Raw genomic sequence first — 12,862 nt, 5'->3', positions numbered from 1 at the left:
GATCGAGACCATCCTGGCTAACACGGTGAAACCCCGTCTCTACTAAAAAATACAAAAAACTAGTCGGGCGAGGTGGCGGGCGCCTGTAGTCCCAGCTACATGGGAGGCTGAGACAGGAGAATGGCGTAAACCCCAGAGGCGGAGCTTGCAGTTAGCTGAGATCCGGCCACTGCACTCCAGCCTGGGCAACAGAGCAAGACTCTGTCTCAAAAAAAAAAAAAAAAAAAAAAAGGGTGCTGGTGGGGAGTGTTTGCTGGCTATTCATGAACCTCTGGTGTCCTGGGCCTCTCTCCACTGGACATGGCAGCATCTCTGAGTTACAGATTGCAATGTGCTGCCCTGCATGGTTGAATTGCTTCTGACATCTGCTAGGCATCCCATGTGCCCTGTCCCCTCTTCAATGCCAGTGAGTCACAATGGCCTATGCTTATTCACAGCAATAATACCTAGGGAGTCCCTGTGAAGCCCTTTTGTCCTGGTCCCTTGCTCTGCATGGGTCTCCTGGGGAGGCAGCTGCTGAATGGGTCAGTTCATAAGAACCTGCATTTATGAAGCCCTGGGGTGTGTAGGCATCACCCTGGGATGCAGACAGGTGAGAGGCCCAGCCCTTAGGGGAGCCATGGCAGGGAGAGTGCCTTCCACCCTGAGGCCACCCAGACCTGGAGAAGCTGCAGGCCCCAGCTCTGCTAAAGGGCCTTTGAGGTGGGTGGGACTGTCTCCCAGTTGGGCAGCTTTCGAGAAGGACACACGACCGGTTTGTGAACCCATTGCCTGCTCTGTGTCTCCGTTGGTCCCTCTGTCTCTTCCTTTTCACATTTGTGCACATAAAATATACTGGTGTTTGTGTTCCAGGACTGGCTCTGGCCCATCTGTTTTTCCTCTTTTGGAACCACTTTCCCAGGGGCTCCTGGAGGCCAGGCCCTTGGCACCCTGGCATCATGCCCTCCTGAACCAAGAGGGCTATTGGGTGGGCCTGCCCCGTGGACGGGGCAGGTGACACTCCCTGCCAATCCTTCTTACTGTCTCTGCTCTGACACTCTCTGGTAACCTGAATTCACACCCTGACCCCAATTCTCAGGTAGCATAATGTGATCCAGGCCTTACTTTGGTGCCATGCACCCAGGCAGAGGGGGATCCCAGGCAGTATCCAGGTAGACTGCAGGTTGGCTGCAGGTGCCCATGAGGCGAGCTCATCCTGGAAACACCAGCCATGACCTGGGACATCTCATGAGGCAGGAGGGACCAAGCAGGGTGGCTGAGGGTACCCCCAAAGACATAGAAAGCCAGAGCCCTTTACTTTGAAAGTGATGTTACATTGAAAGTCATGCTTTGAAAAAATAGCTCTGTACTCCTCTCTGGCAGCCCTGTTTTTTCAGAGAAGTGCATTTGGAGGGAGTAATCTCTCCCCGGTTATGTACCTCTGCTCCATTGAGCTTCCCTGTCCTCCTACCACCACCACCACCACCACCACCAGGCCTCTGCCTACTTTCCTACTTCCAGGAAGAGGATGGAGGGTTCAGAAGTTGCTCAGTCAGGCTGGGCATGGTGGCTCACACCTATAATCCCAGCACTTCGAGAGGCTGAGGCAGGAGGATTACTTTAGCCCAGGAGTTTGAGACCAGCCTGAGCAACATACAGAGACCACCATCTCTACCAAAAAAAAAAAAAAAAAAAAAAGCCAGGCATGGTGGCACACACCTATAATTCCAGATACTCAGGAGCCTGAATCAGGTGGATGATATGAGCCCAGGTGTTAGAGGTTGCAGTGAGCTATGATTGCACCACTGTACTCTAGGTGACAGTGAGACCCTGTCTTGAAGTTGCTCAGTCATTTCAGCTAAACGCAAATGGCATGGGCCCCCTGTCACAGCTGGGTTATAGAACACCCGCTGCTTTTCTGGATGGAGTAGACAGTGTGCTTTCTAAATCATTAGGAGGGCCCTCTGCCTCCCTCACTTGAAGGTTTTCATTTCTTTGACTGAAAGCTTTTTCCCTTATGAAAATGAGCTAGCATAAATCCCCAGCAGTCATTTACATGTTAGCATAAACAAATGTACAAGGTAGTTCTCTCAGAACAAGATTTTATAGAAAAAAGAGGCAAGCAAAGTGAAACAGCGTCTCCTTTATGGAGCTTCAGAGAAGAGGCAAGAGGCAGGTCCCCGAGCGAGAAGACCGAGGGGGCCCAAGACCCTTTTAAAAAAATTATTATTATTATTTGAGATGGAATCTCACTCTATCACCTAGACTAGAGTGCAGTGGTGCAATCCCGGCTCACTGCAACCTCCACCTCCCAGGTTTGAGTGATTCTCCTGCCTCAGCCTCCCAAGTAGCTGGGATTACAGGTGCATACCACTAGGCCTGGCTAATTTTTGTATTTTTTAGTAGAGACGGGGTTTTGCCACATTAGTCAGGCTGGTCTCGAACCCCTGACTTCAGGTGATCCACCTGCCTCGGCCTTCCAAAGTGCCGGCTACTTCCCCACTTTACTCAGTGGGCTCCTGCCTTTCTTGACACTTCCCTTCCTCACTTCCTCCACCCCTCCCTCACCCAGTCCAAAGGGCACTAACAACACTGTGTTGAGAGAAATGCCCCAGGAGAGCTAACACTAAAGACTTCAGCCACATCTTCTGAAGTCTGCCCGGACTTTGTGAAAGCCTAATGTTTACTAACAGTGAGTACATGACCGCAGTCTTGCCTGGTCTTCCTGGGTGCCTATCTCAGAAGGCTGCAATGTTTACACTGCCCTGGTACAACCAAAGGAGGGAAACAGAGGAAAAGGGAGTGACTGATTCCTCATACAGCAGGTTAGAGGAGCCAGGTCTTTAAAATGGAAACACTGGCCAGGTGCAGTGGCTCACGCCTGTAATCCCAGCACTTTGGGAGGCCGAGGTGGGTGGATCACCTGAGGTCAGGAGTTAGAGACAAGCCTGGCCAACATGGTGAAACCCCATCTCTACTAAAAATCCAAAAATTAGCTGGGTGTGGTAATATGCCTGTAATCCCAGCTACTTGGGAGGCTGAGGCAGGAGAATTGCTTTAACCCAGGAGGCAGAGGTTGCAGTGAGCCGAGATTGCACCATTGCGCTCCAGCCTGGGTTACAGAGCAGGACTCCACCTAAAAAAAAAAAAAATTGAAATAGCAGCTGTGGTTCCCAGGCTAGCCTCAAGACTGCCAGTACCATGACCACGGCCAGGCACAGAACTTGGGGCCCTACATGCATGCTCTCATTTCTTCCCATTTCAGATGGCCACCATTATTTCTCTGTTTTACGGGAGAAGTCTGTTGGCAAAGAGTTGGCCACCCAGATTTACCACATTTCTCTGCAAAACACTCTTTTGTTCAATATAAGCAGAGACCTTCCACAGGGGGCAGGATTTGTGGTGAGTCCAATGCCCCTTTGTACTTGATGAGTTCCTGGATGCCTTTTGAGTCCAGCTCATGTAGGTGCTATTTGCAGTTAAATTAAAATGTTTGAGAATGGGAGGGAAGGGGGAGAGAGGGAGTTATAAGAAAGGAGGTGTAGAATGCCATCTTAGCTAAGACTTAAGACAATTGGCACAAAGATCCCACCTCGTGGAGGAGAGCTGTGAAATTGTGGCCTCTACCAATGCTGAGTTTAGCTTTGATACCCTTTCCCCTCCCTCCCTCCTACCCACCCACAGCCTTCTTTTTGCCCTGGGCCTTTTCTCTTTGATCCTATTTCCTTGTCTTGGCATGAAACCTGGGCCCCTGGCTGTCAGTGCCCTCAGAGTGTTTGAAACTAACAGCTGAAACCTTTCTCCTAACAAGATAAGAACCTTCTGCCAGTGCCTTCTGAAAACCCAGATGGAACTGAGAACTCACCTGTTTAACTCATCAACTCTTTATTAGATACCTACAGTGAGCCAAGGACCAGGCTAGTTCCTGTGATGCTGAAGATATTGAAGGGAAGCCCCTAACATTACAATGTTGACCAGTCCTCCAAAACAGAAGCTCTGACAGAGGACCCTGGCTGTCTACAGGGTTGGGTAAGGATTCTTCCAGGAAGAGACACTTATTACACACTCAAAGGTTGAGAGGTTGATTACTGATACTTTCAGAGATAGGCTGGAATCTTTTTTTTTTTTTTTTTTTGAGATGGGGTCCTGCTGTCACCCAGGCTGGAGTGCAGTGGCACAATCTCAGCTCACTGCAACCTCCACCTCCTGGATTCAGGTGATTCTCCTGCCTCAGCCTCCTGACTAGCTGGGATTACAGGCCCGTGCCACCATGCTTGGCTAATTTTTTTGTATTTTTAGTAGAGAAGGGGTTTTGCCATGTTGACCAGGCTAGTCTTGAACTCCTGACCTCAGGTGATCCACCCGCCTTGGCCTCCCAAAGTGTTGGGATTACAGAGGTGAGCCACTGTGCCCGACCGACTCAGGCTGGAATCTTACTGTCCAGAAATGCAGACATTTACTGTGCCCTGCCAGTTGCCTAGCTGGGTACAGCACCGAACACAGCAAGCACATAGTGAGTGCTTTAAGAAACTCTTGACAAGTGGAGTGTTAGTGAACCCACCCTAAAGGCCAGGCTGAGTGTTCCGGAACACCAGTTCCCAGGCTCTTTTGGGAACTTGAAGCTAGGAATCTATTTAGACAACAACCATCCATGCCATTTCTGTACCCACCACCATAGAGCAACTCACTGTCCTCCTCCCTGTTTCCAAACCATTAATCCCTGCAGAGTCCTGCCAGCATGTCCCTCTTAGAGTCTTCCAGCCTTGACCAAAGATCCAGCTCCACTGATCCGTCCATTGTTTCATTCTGGTAATACACTTTCTTGGTTTGGGCAAAGGTAGCCTTTTAGTGCCAAACAATACAGAGAAGGAGATCCACAGATGATATGGTCTGGCTGTTTGCCTCTGTCACAATTACAGCTTCTAAACAGAAGGGAAGTGTTCTGGTTTAGAAGGGTCCACCAGATGGTGAAGGGTCCTGGGGCTGAAGCTTCTTAGAGTATGGGGTTGTATTAGTGTCCTAGGACTGCTGTAATGAATGACCACAAAATGAGTAGCTCGAAACAATGGAACTGTGCTCTGCCACTCTTCTGGAAGGCAGAAGTCAAATCAAGGCATCAGCAGGCTGCATCTCCTCTGAGGCTTTAGGGGAGGATCTGGCCTTGCCTCTTCCAGCCTCTGGTGGCTACCGGCAATCCTTGGCTTCCTAGGCTTGTGGCAGCATCACTCCCATTTCTGCCACTGTGGTCACATGGTCTCCTCCTCTTCTGTCTCTTAAAAAGACACCTACCATTGCATGTAGGGCCCACCCAGGTAATCCAGGATGATCTCATCTTAAGATCCTTAATTATATCTGCAAAGACCCCTTTTCAAAATAAGGTAACATTCACAGCTTCAGGGGGCTTGGGCATGGCTACACCTTTTGGGTGGGCCACCATTTACCCCAGTATAGGGGTCGAGGAGTATAGGCAACTGGCAGAGCACAGTAAATGTCTGCATTTCTGGACAGCAAGATTCCAGCCTGGGCCGGGCACAGTGGCTGAAGCCCTTGCATTTTGTACCAACTTAGGAATTCCATGAGGAGTGAGAGCTGGAAGCACAGTGTGTGGTCATCTGGGAGGGAACACAAGGATTTAGGCACCCCAAGATATACCTGTAGCTGTTGTGAAGTTTCTGTTTAGATGCAGATCTGACCATTTCGCTCCCTACTTCAGACTCTTTAATGATTTCCCATTACCCTAACGATCAAGCTCGACACCTTAGCAAGGCTTACAAACCCTTTGTGGTTTGGCCTCATTTCTTGCCTCTGCCCCAGCCCTGTGCCATCCAGGGAGACTGACTTGTTCTCCCTGCAGCTCCCGTTCACTGCCTCTGGGCCTTCAGCCCCTATGTTACCTCTTCCTGGAACACTCTTTCTCCTGTTAGCCCATCTGGAGACTGATGAGCTCACTTAAAGCCGGCAACATTGGTTTCTGTCTCCGTGGAGCTTCCCCTCGCTCTGCCTTCAGTTTACAAACCCAGTCCTGGCACCTGGAAGCCCTCTGTGTGCCGGTCACCAGCAGAGTGGCTACGTTCTTCCAGTGTCGTCCATGCAGCTGACTTTGTTCATCTATTCACCTGCTGTGCACCAGGGCCTCCCTGCACTAGGCCTGCGGCACAACAGGGAGCAAGACAGACTCCTGTGTCCTCACTGTAGGATGCCTTCAATGGAATTACAGGGTGCCGACAACTCTGATGGCTCACTGTTAGGGAAAGAGGGATTAACCCAGATCTAGGAGGGGAGATCAGGAAATATTTCTATGTCTGATTTAGCCAGGACAGTGGGTGAAGCAGGAGGTGAGGTGAAGAGCAGGCACTCCAGGTTGAAAGCACAGCATGTGTGAAGGCAGAGAACACACAGAGAGCAGAACTTGTGAAAACAACAGATCATGATACATTAAAACAGGGTGGTGTGCAAATGAATAGGGAGCTTCTCTAGACTGGGTAGCCCCAAAAGGTCTGCCGGAAGAGATGTTATTTAGTCTGAAGCCTGGATTGTGATGAGAGTGCCCCTGTGAAGGTGTGGGGAGAGTGTTTTGTGCAGAGGAAACAGTTGGTACAAGAGCCAAAGATGGGAATGAGCTCGAAGAGTTTGAGGTACAGATAAAAGGCTGGTGTGGCTGGAGCGTGGTGAGGGAGAGGGTGAGGAGGAGTACAGCGTGCGGGTGAGAGAAGCAGGCAGGGGTCAGAGCCTGTAGGGCTCTGGAGGGTGGGCGCAGAGGGACAGAAGGTGATGGATGTGAGTGCTTTTAAGGAAGACCTGTGGGGCCTCACCCAGCCCCTTCCGGGAAACCCCATTCTGAGGAGGGGGGCACAGTCCAGGGGAGGCTGCAGGGAGAGCCTGGGGTCCCAGGCACCCTTAGCCTCCATCCTGTTCTCTCAGAGGCCATGGATTAGGGTCAGCGGGACTGGAAATATGGATCTTTCTCTGTACCTGCTACATAAGCACTCCTACCCTGGGGTAGATTGCACCAGGCCGGGTGGTGGAGGGCTGCTCTCTCTCTGTCTTTCTTTCTCTCTCTCTCTCTCTCTCTCTGTGTCTCACACACACACACACCCCCACACCCACCCACCCGCTGTGCCACCTCATGCACCCGAACCTCTGTGAGCTGGGCCTGCTGAGGCCCTCCTGAAGCTACGTGAGAGCTCAAGTCCCATAGACCCTTGGAGTCTCAAGGTTGTTGGCAGTATTGGACCTTCCCAGAGTAGGGCAAAGGTAGGGAAGAGGTAGCAGAGGTATTGACTCAGACAGACTTTAGTTGTAACCCTGTCTCTACCGCTTACTGTCTATATGACTTTGGACAAGAGACTGAGCCTCTCTGAGACTTACGTCAATGTATTTAGCTCAGATGTAGTTAGTTGAGTTGAGTTCACTGGGAGCACATTCTAGCCTCCCCCTAGGCTGAGTGCAAAAGTTAATTATGCTGATGGTCTAGAGCAGCCGGTGGGGCACTAGATCCCAGCTTGGCACAGCAAGCATCTTAAAATGGAATATTAGACATCCATGTTATTAAGTCTTCTGGGCATTGCCTTTGGTTTTTAATATATTTGAAAACATTTTTAAATTAAAAGTAGAGATGAGGTCTCACTATGTTGCCCAGGCTGGTCTCGAACTCCTGAGCTCAAGTGATCCTCCCACCTCGGCCTCCCAAAGTGCTGGGATTACAGGTGTGAGCCACCATGTCCAGTCGGGCATTGCCTCTGGGGGATTTTTCACAGCCATCTCAGGATCACCACCCTGTTGGTTGTAGGATGACCAGCTGACTTGCTTTGCTTGGGACTGAGGGATTTCCCAGGACATGGAACTTTCAGTGGCAAAACCAGGCAAATCAGGATGAATTAGTAATGCTAGCTAGTGGAAGCTTACAACATCCTTACTAAGTGCAATACAGTTATTTCCTGCTTTGTAGAATGACCCCTGTCCCGTTGGCTATAGTATTGGTGGGTCCTCTTCTCCCCAGGCCAAGGATGGACTTCTAACCCAAACCAGAACACTCAACCTCTTTCCCTTGATTTGAATCTCAACACAAAACCTAAACAGACAGTTCAATAACTCCTGCTACCTGGATCCTTGGAGGTATTTGGCTTTCTGTTGCCCTCTCAATTTGTTCTTCAGCCTTTCCTTTGACTCCACGAGGTGCCCCTCACAACTTTCCAATAAATTTCTTTGTTAGCCAGGCTCACGCCTGCAATCCCAGAGCTTTGGGAGGCTGAGGTGGGAGGATCGCTTGAGCTCAGGAGTTTGAGACTAGCTTGGGCAAGATAGCAAGACTCTGTCTCTGCTTTTTTGAAGAAATTACCCAGGTGTAGTGGCTCATGGCTGTAGGCCTAGCTGCTCGGGAGGCTGAGGCAGGAGGATTGCTTGAACCCAGTAGTACGAGGCTGCAGTGAGCTATGATCACTGCACTACAGCCTGAGTGATAGAGTAAGAAACTGGCTCTCTAAAAATAAAAAAAAAGAAAAAGAAAATTACTTCAGTTAGTTGCAACCAGTCCCTTTCCCCATTCTGTATACAACAGTGAGAACTTTCCGCATGGGGACAATCCAGATCCCTGCTGCATGTCTGACTTCTTTGTAAACATCTGACCATCACCTGTGATCATATCTTTAACCCTCACACTCCCCCATCCTAACCTTCATGAAATGCTGCTCATGCTCTGAGCTAGTATCGCTCATCTAACCCATACCCCACCTCCAGGAGACATCAGTCTATGCCTGATTTAGCTGTTGTCCTTTTCTGCAGTAGAGTCCCCAGGAGTTCTTTAGGGACAGGCAATCAAGGACAACTGGTGCCCAGAGCCTCCCTGGCTTGCCCACTGGGCAGCTCCAGGGACAACCTGACCTGCCCGATCAAAGCCAAAGGTCAGAACAGGAGGCAGAACCTTGCCTGGCCCCTCTTCAACCTCCAAGGGCAAGCCTGTTCCTTGGATCCCTTCAGAAATAAAAACAAAATGACATCAGGTGTTATTTAGTGTTATTTTGCTGACTTTCACTCAATCTGTTCTCCCAGGATCTCAGACTTGCTGACCAGCAGGACCAGATGGCACCTTTTGCAGGAATATCTCATTGTTTCTGCCTTTGCATGTGCCCTGAGCAGCCTAAGAAACAATTTTTCTTCTTCTGACTGTGCATTGTTTCTAGGTTTTTTTTTCTTCCTATGACTCTGCTGAGGGCACGTGACACCCAATCCTGGCTTACGTTTCATATCCTTGAGATGACAGCTGACTTTGTTGTCCAGAAGGAAGGAGAGTGAGGGTAAGGGAGGGGGAGGGAAGGGAAAGTACCAGAAAATGGAGGGGACTAGGTGCTGCATGTTCATAACTCTGATTGCAACCACCCTCTTTCTCAGCCTTTCTGGAATGTGGCTCTTTATGCTCCATGTACCCCTGGGAACTTCCTGATTGCCCAACAAAGATTCAGTACCCCAGGCTTTAGAGTCGTTAGACTGGAGTTTGAATCCCAGGTTCCTGATTCACGTGGGCATGTTATGTAACCTGAGACTCAGTTTCCTTATCTGAAAATGGGGCCAATAATAGTCTAGACCTCCCAGAGTGGTGGAGATTAAAAGAGGCAATGATTGTCGAGTGCTTAGCACCCAATCAATGTCAGCTATTAGGAGAGACATTCTCCTTCATTCATTTCACAAGGAAAATGCAAGGAGATGCCACTACAACAAGCATTTCTGGAATCCTGCTGGTGAGGTCATAATGACCAAAATTATGGGCTTTAGAATGGTCCTCATCTAGCCTGTACTATTTATAATGAATAGGAAGGCAAATTACTTAACCTCTCTACACACAAGTTTTCTCATCTGTAAAATGGAGATGGTAAAACCTACTCTGTAGGATTATTGTGAAGTTTGAGTTAAATAAAAAAAGGTCTAATATACAGGACCGTGATCCCTTACCCCAAACTCATGGGATTTTGTGAGACTTTTTGGATTCCGGAAAGGTAAAACATTTATATGCTGTATAATCTAGGTGTCAGTCAGCACCCCATAGTCAAACACATCATTATTTCTACACAGAAACCTATGAATATCCTACTACATGGGGTAAAGACTTTTTTTTTTTTTTTTTTTTTAAGACGGAGTCTCACTGTTGCCCAGGCTGTAATACAGTGGCGCAATCTCGGCTCACCACAACCTCTGCCTCCCGGGTTCAAGCAATTCTCCTGCCTCAGTCTCCCGAGTAGCTGGGACTACAGGTGTGCGCAATCATGCCCGGCTAATTTTTGTACTTTTAGTAGAGATGGGGTTTCACTATGTTGGCCAGGCTGGTCTCAAACTCCTGACCTCATGATTCGCCTGCCTCAGCCTCCCAAAGTGCTGGGATTACAGGTGTGAGCCACTGCGCTTGGCCGATAAAGACTTTTAATTTCCTTACAGCCTTACCTGGCAAGACAGACAAGGCAAGTGTTATAATTCACACCTCACAGATAACAAACTGAGGATAGGGAGAGTAGGTTGTTCAAGGCCACGTGATCCATAATTAGCAGCACCAGGATCCCTGGGTCATCTGGTGATCTGGTCCAGGGACTCCTCCCATGACACCACACAGTATGAGATACATGACCCTGTTATAACCATCCCTTTTGCTGAATGAACTTTACAAAAAAAGGGAGGGGTGGGGGGATGGGGAGCTACTACATGGTCACCTTTTCTTCTCGTCTTTCTAAGTGTATGTTTATTTCTACATACTTTTCAGATTCTGCTTCTCCCATTTTGGTACCTGATACACATTTCTCTGTATTAAAATACACAACATACTTGCTTTTTAAAATAACTGTAGAGTCTTCCAGAATCTTAATATAACCCAGTTAGCTTAGCTATCCCCCTATTGCTGGCTATTTGCATGTTTGCAATTTTGCACTGTTCTAAAAGAATGCTTCAGTCATCCGTTTTAAACTTTGCCTTGGGGATGAGCAAGTACATTGATTTGAAATCACCTGTCCCTTGAGCCCCCAGCTGGCTGGCAGCCCTGGGAGATTGTCTTTCCAGGCACTTCAACTATATAATTGTTGTTCCCAATCAACGAATCAATTAGGGTTTATTGAGCGCCTATGTGAAGAACAGCGTGTGTGCTCTTTGGTACTGGGAGGCACAGAAGCCCAAGCGGTGTCTCTGACCCTCAAGAAGCTTATGTGTAACCAGGGAGCCCTTTCAGCTTCAAATGAAGCTGTGTTTGCATCCAGCCAGTAAGACCTTCTAAGCAGGGCTTTTCAAGATGGGTATCAGGGTGTGACATGCATGGTGAAAGCAAGAACTTTAAATAGGTCTCTAATCTATCCTCTTGCCTGTGAAGGGCGTCGGTTTCATTCAACAAGAAGGTGCCAAAAATGAAATAGTGAATAGAGAAAACAAGCTCAGGAGTTCCATGAAGCCTTCCCTAATTCATCAGATTTTACTATTAAACTCTAATGATTAGGGTGAATCATTAAAAACCAACAGTATAGGCCAGGTGCAGTGGCTCATGCCTGTAATCCCAGCACTTTGGGAGGCTGAGGCAGGCGAATCATGAGGTCAGGAGTTCGAGACCAGCCTGGCCAAAATGGCGAAACCCCGTCTCTACTAAAAATACAAAAAAATTAGCCTGGCACGGTGGCAGGCACCTGTAATCCCAGCTACTCAAGAAACTGAGGCAGGAGAATCACTTGAATGCAGCAGGAGGAGGTTTCAGTGAGCCGAGATCGTGCCATTGCACTCCAGCCTGGGTGACAAGAGCAAGACTCCATCTCAAAAAAAAAAAAAAAAAAAAAAAAAAAAATTAGCCAGGCATGGTGGTGCACTTTGGTAGTCCTGGCTACATAGGAGGCTGAGGTGAGAGGCTTGAGCCCAGGAGATCGAGGCTGCAGTGAGCCGAGATCAGGCCACTGCACTCTAGCCTGGGTAACAGAGCGAGACCCTGCCTCAAACCAAACAAACAAACAAACAAAAAAAAGTAAGGAAAAAAATAGCGTATAAAGTATCAGTTCCCTGACTCCCCTTGGTAGGAGGTCAGTGAAAAGACTAGACAGGACCTGGTTCTACCTAGCTTCCCTTAAGCAAGTCCTCTCTCTGCCTCCCCTCTCCCATCCTTCAAATGGGAACAACAGTAATGCTCCATGGGATTCACAGGCTTTTGACTAGTATCAATGGAGTTCCTGACAAATGCTTAGAAAGAACAATATGTTACCCAAATGGGGATAACTGTTACCCACTGGGGATGCTGGGGACCACATCTTCTCTGTGGTATCCCGAGCACGCGGCATGCTGTGGGTCTGGCACATAGTAGGAGCTCAATAAACATTTGTTGAACGAACCAGAGAGTTGGCAGGGGTTATTATGAGGCCATAAAGGACAGTGTACCACACACCAATTCATCAAATCTGAGGAGGAGGCTCCTCACCCACCACTCCAGCTCCACTCCACAAATCCATCTTCCACAGGGCAGTCTCAGCCTTTCCCTGTCACCCTGTATCCGCTCTAATGGGTCCCCCATTCAGTACAGCAAAGATCCAAAGCTGAAAGTTCACCCTGGGACGGGTGAGCAAGGCAAAGGCTCCGCTCTCCTCAGGTTTCAAGGGCTGCAGCGCTCCCTGTCACAACAGATTGGCTAGCTCCACCTTCATTTCCCGCTCCTGGCTGCTGAAGCAGGGGAATGTCAGGCCACAGGGATCCTTAGCCAACAGCAGCACTCTGACCAGCTAAGAAGGACACCTGGCACCAGAGAGCAGCCCTGCCCTCATCCCCCGCCAGCTGGGGCCTCAGGTGTTCTGTCACCTCAGAGGCCAGCCAGCCGGCTGCTCCAGGAGCATCTGGTTACCAATAAGAGACAACGGCCTACAGCAGGGGAGTCACTTCACAG

At 49.1% G+C, this 12,862-nt stretch overlaps 1 protein-coding gene across 1 annotated transcript in view; it reads left to right on the top strand.

Moving 5' to 3' along the window:
- The window catches only part of TMEM229B (transmembrane protein 229B), a 46,949-nt gene extending 46,095 nt beyond the window's left edge, over nucleotides 1-854 (top strand). The window contains exon 4 of the mRNA XM_025391554.1: nucleotides 248-854. The gene's annotated coding sequence lies outside the window, so the exon portion shown is untranslated. The remainder of the gene's footprint in view (nucleotides 1-247) is intronic.
- Nucleotides 855-12,862: the final 12,008 nt, after the last annotated feature.

This window comes from Theropithecus gelada, chromosome 7b (assembly GCF_003255815.1).
Source record: "Theropithecus gelada isolate Dixy chromosome 7b, Tgel_1.0, whole genome shotgun sequence".
In the NCBI taxonomy this organism is placed as follows: domain Eukaryota; kingdom Metazoa; phylum Chordata; class Mammalia; order Primates; family Cercopithecidae; genus Theropithecus; species Theropithecus gelada.
This window is presented reverse-complemented; position numbering and strand designations above follow the sequence as displayed.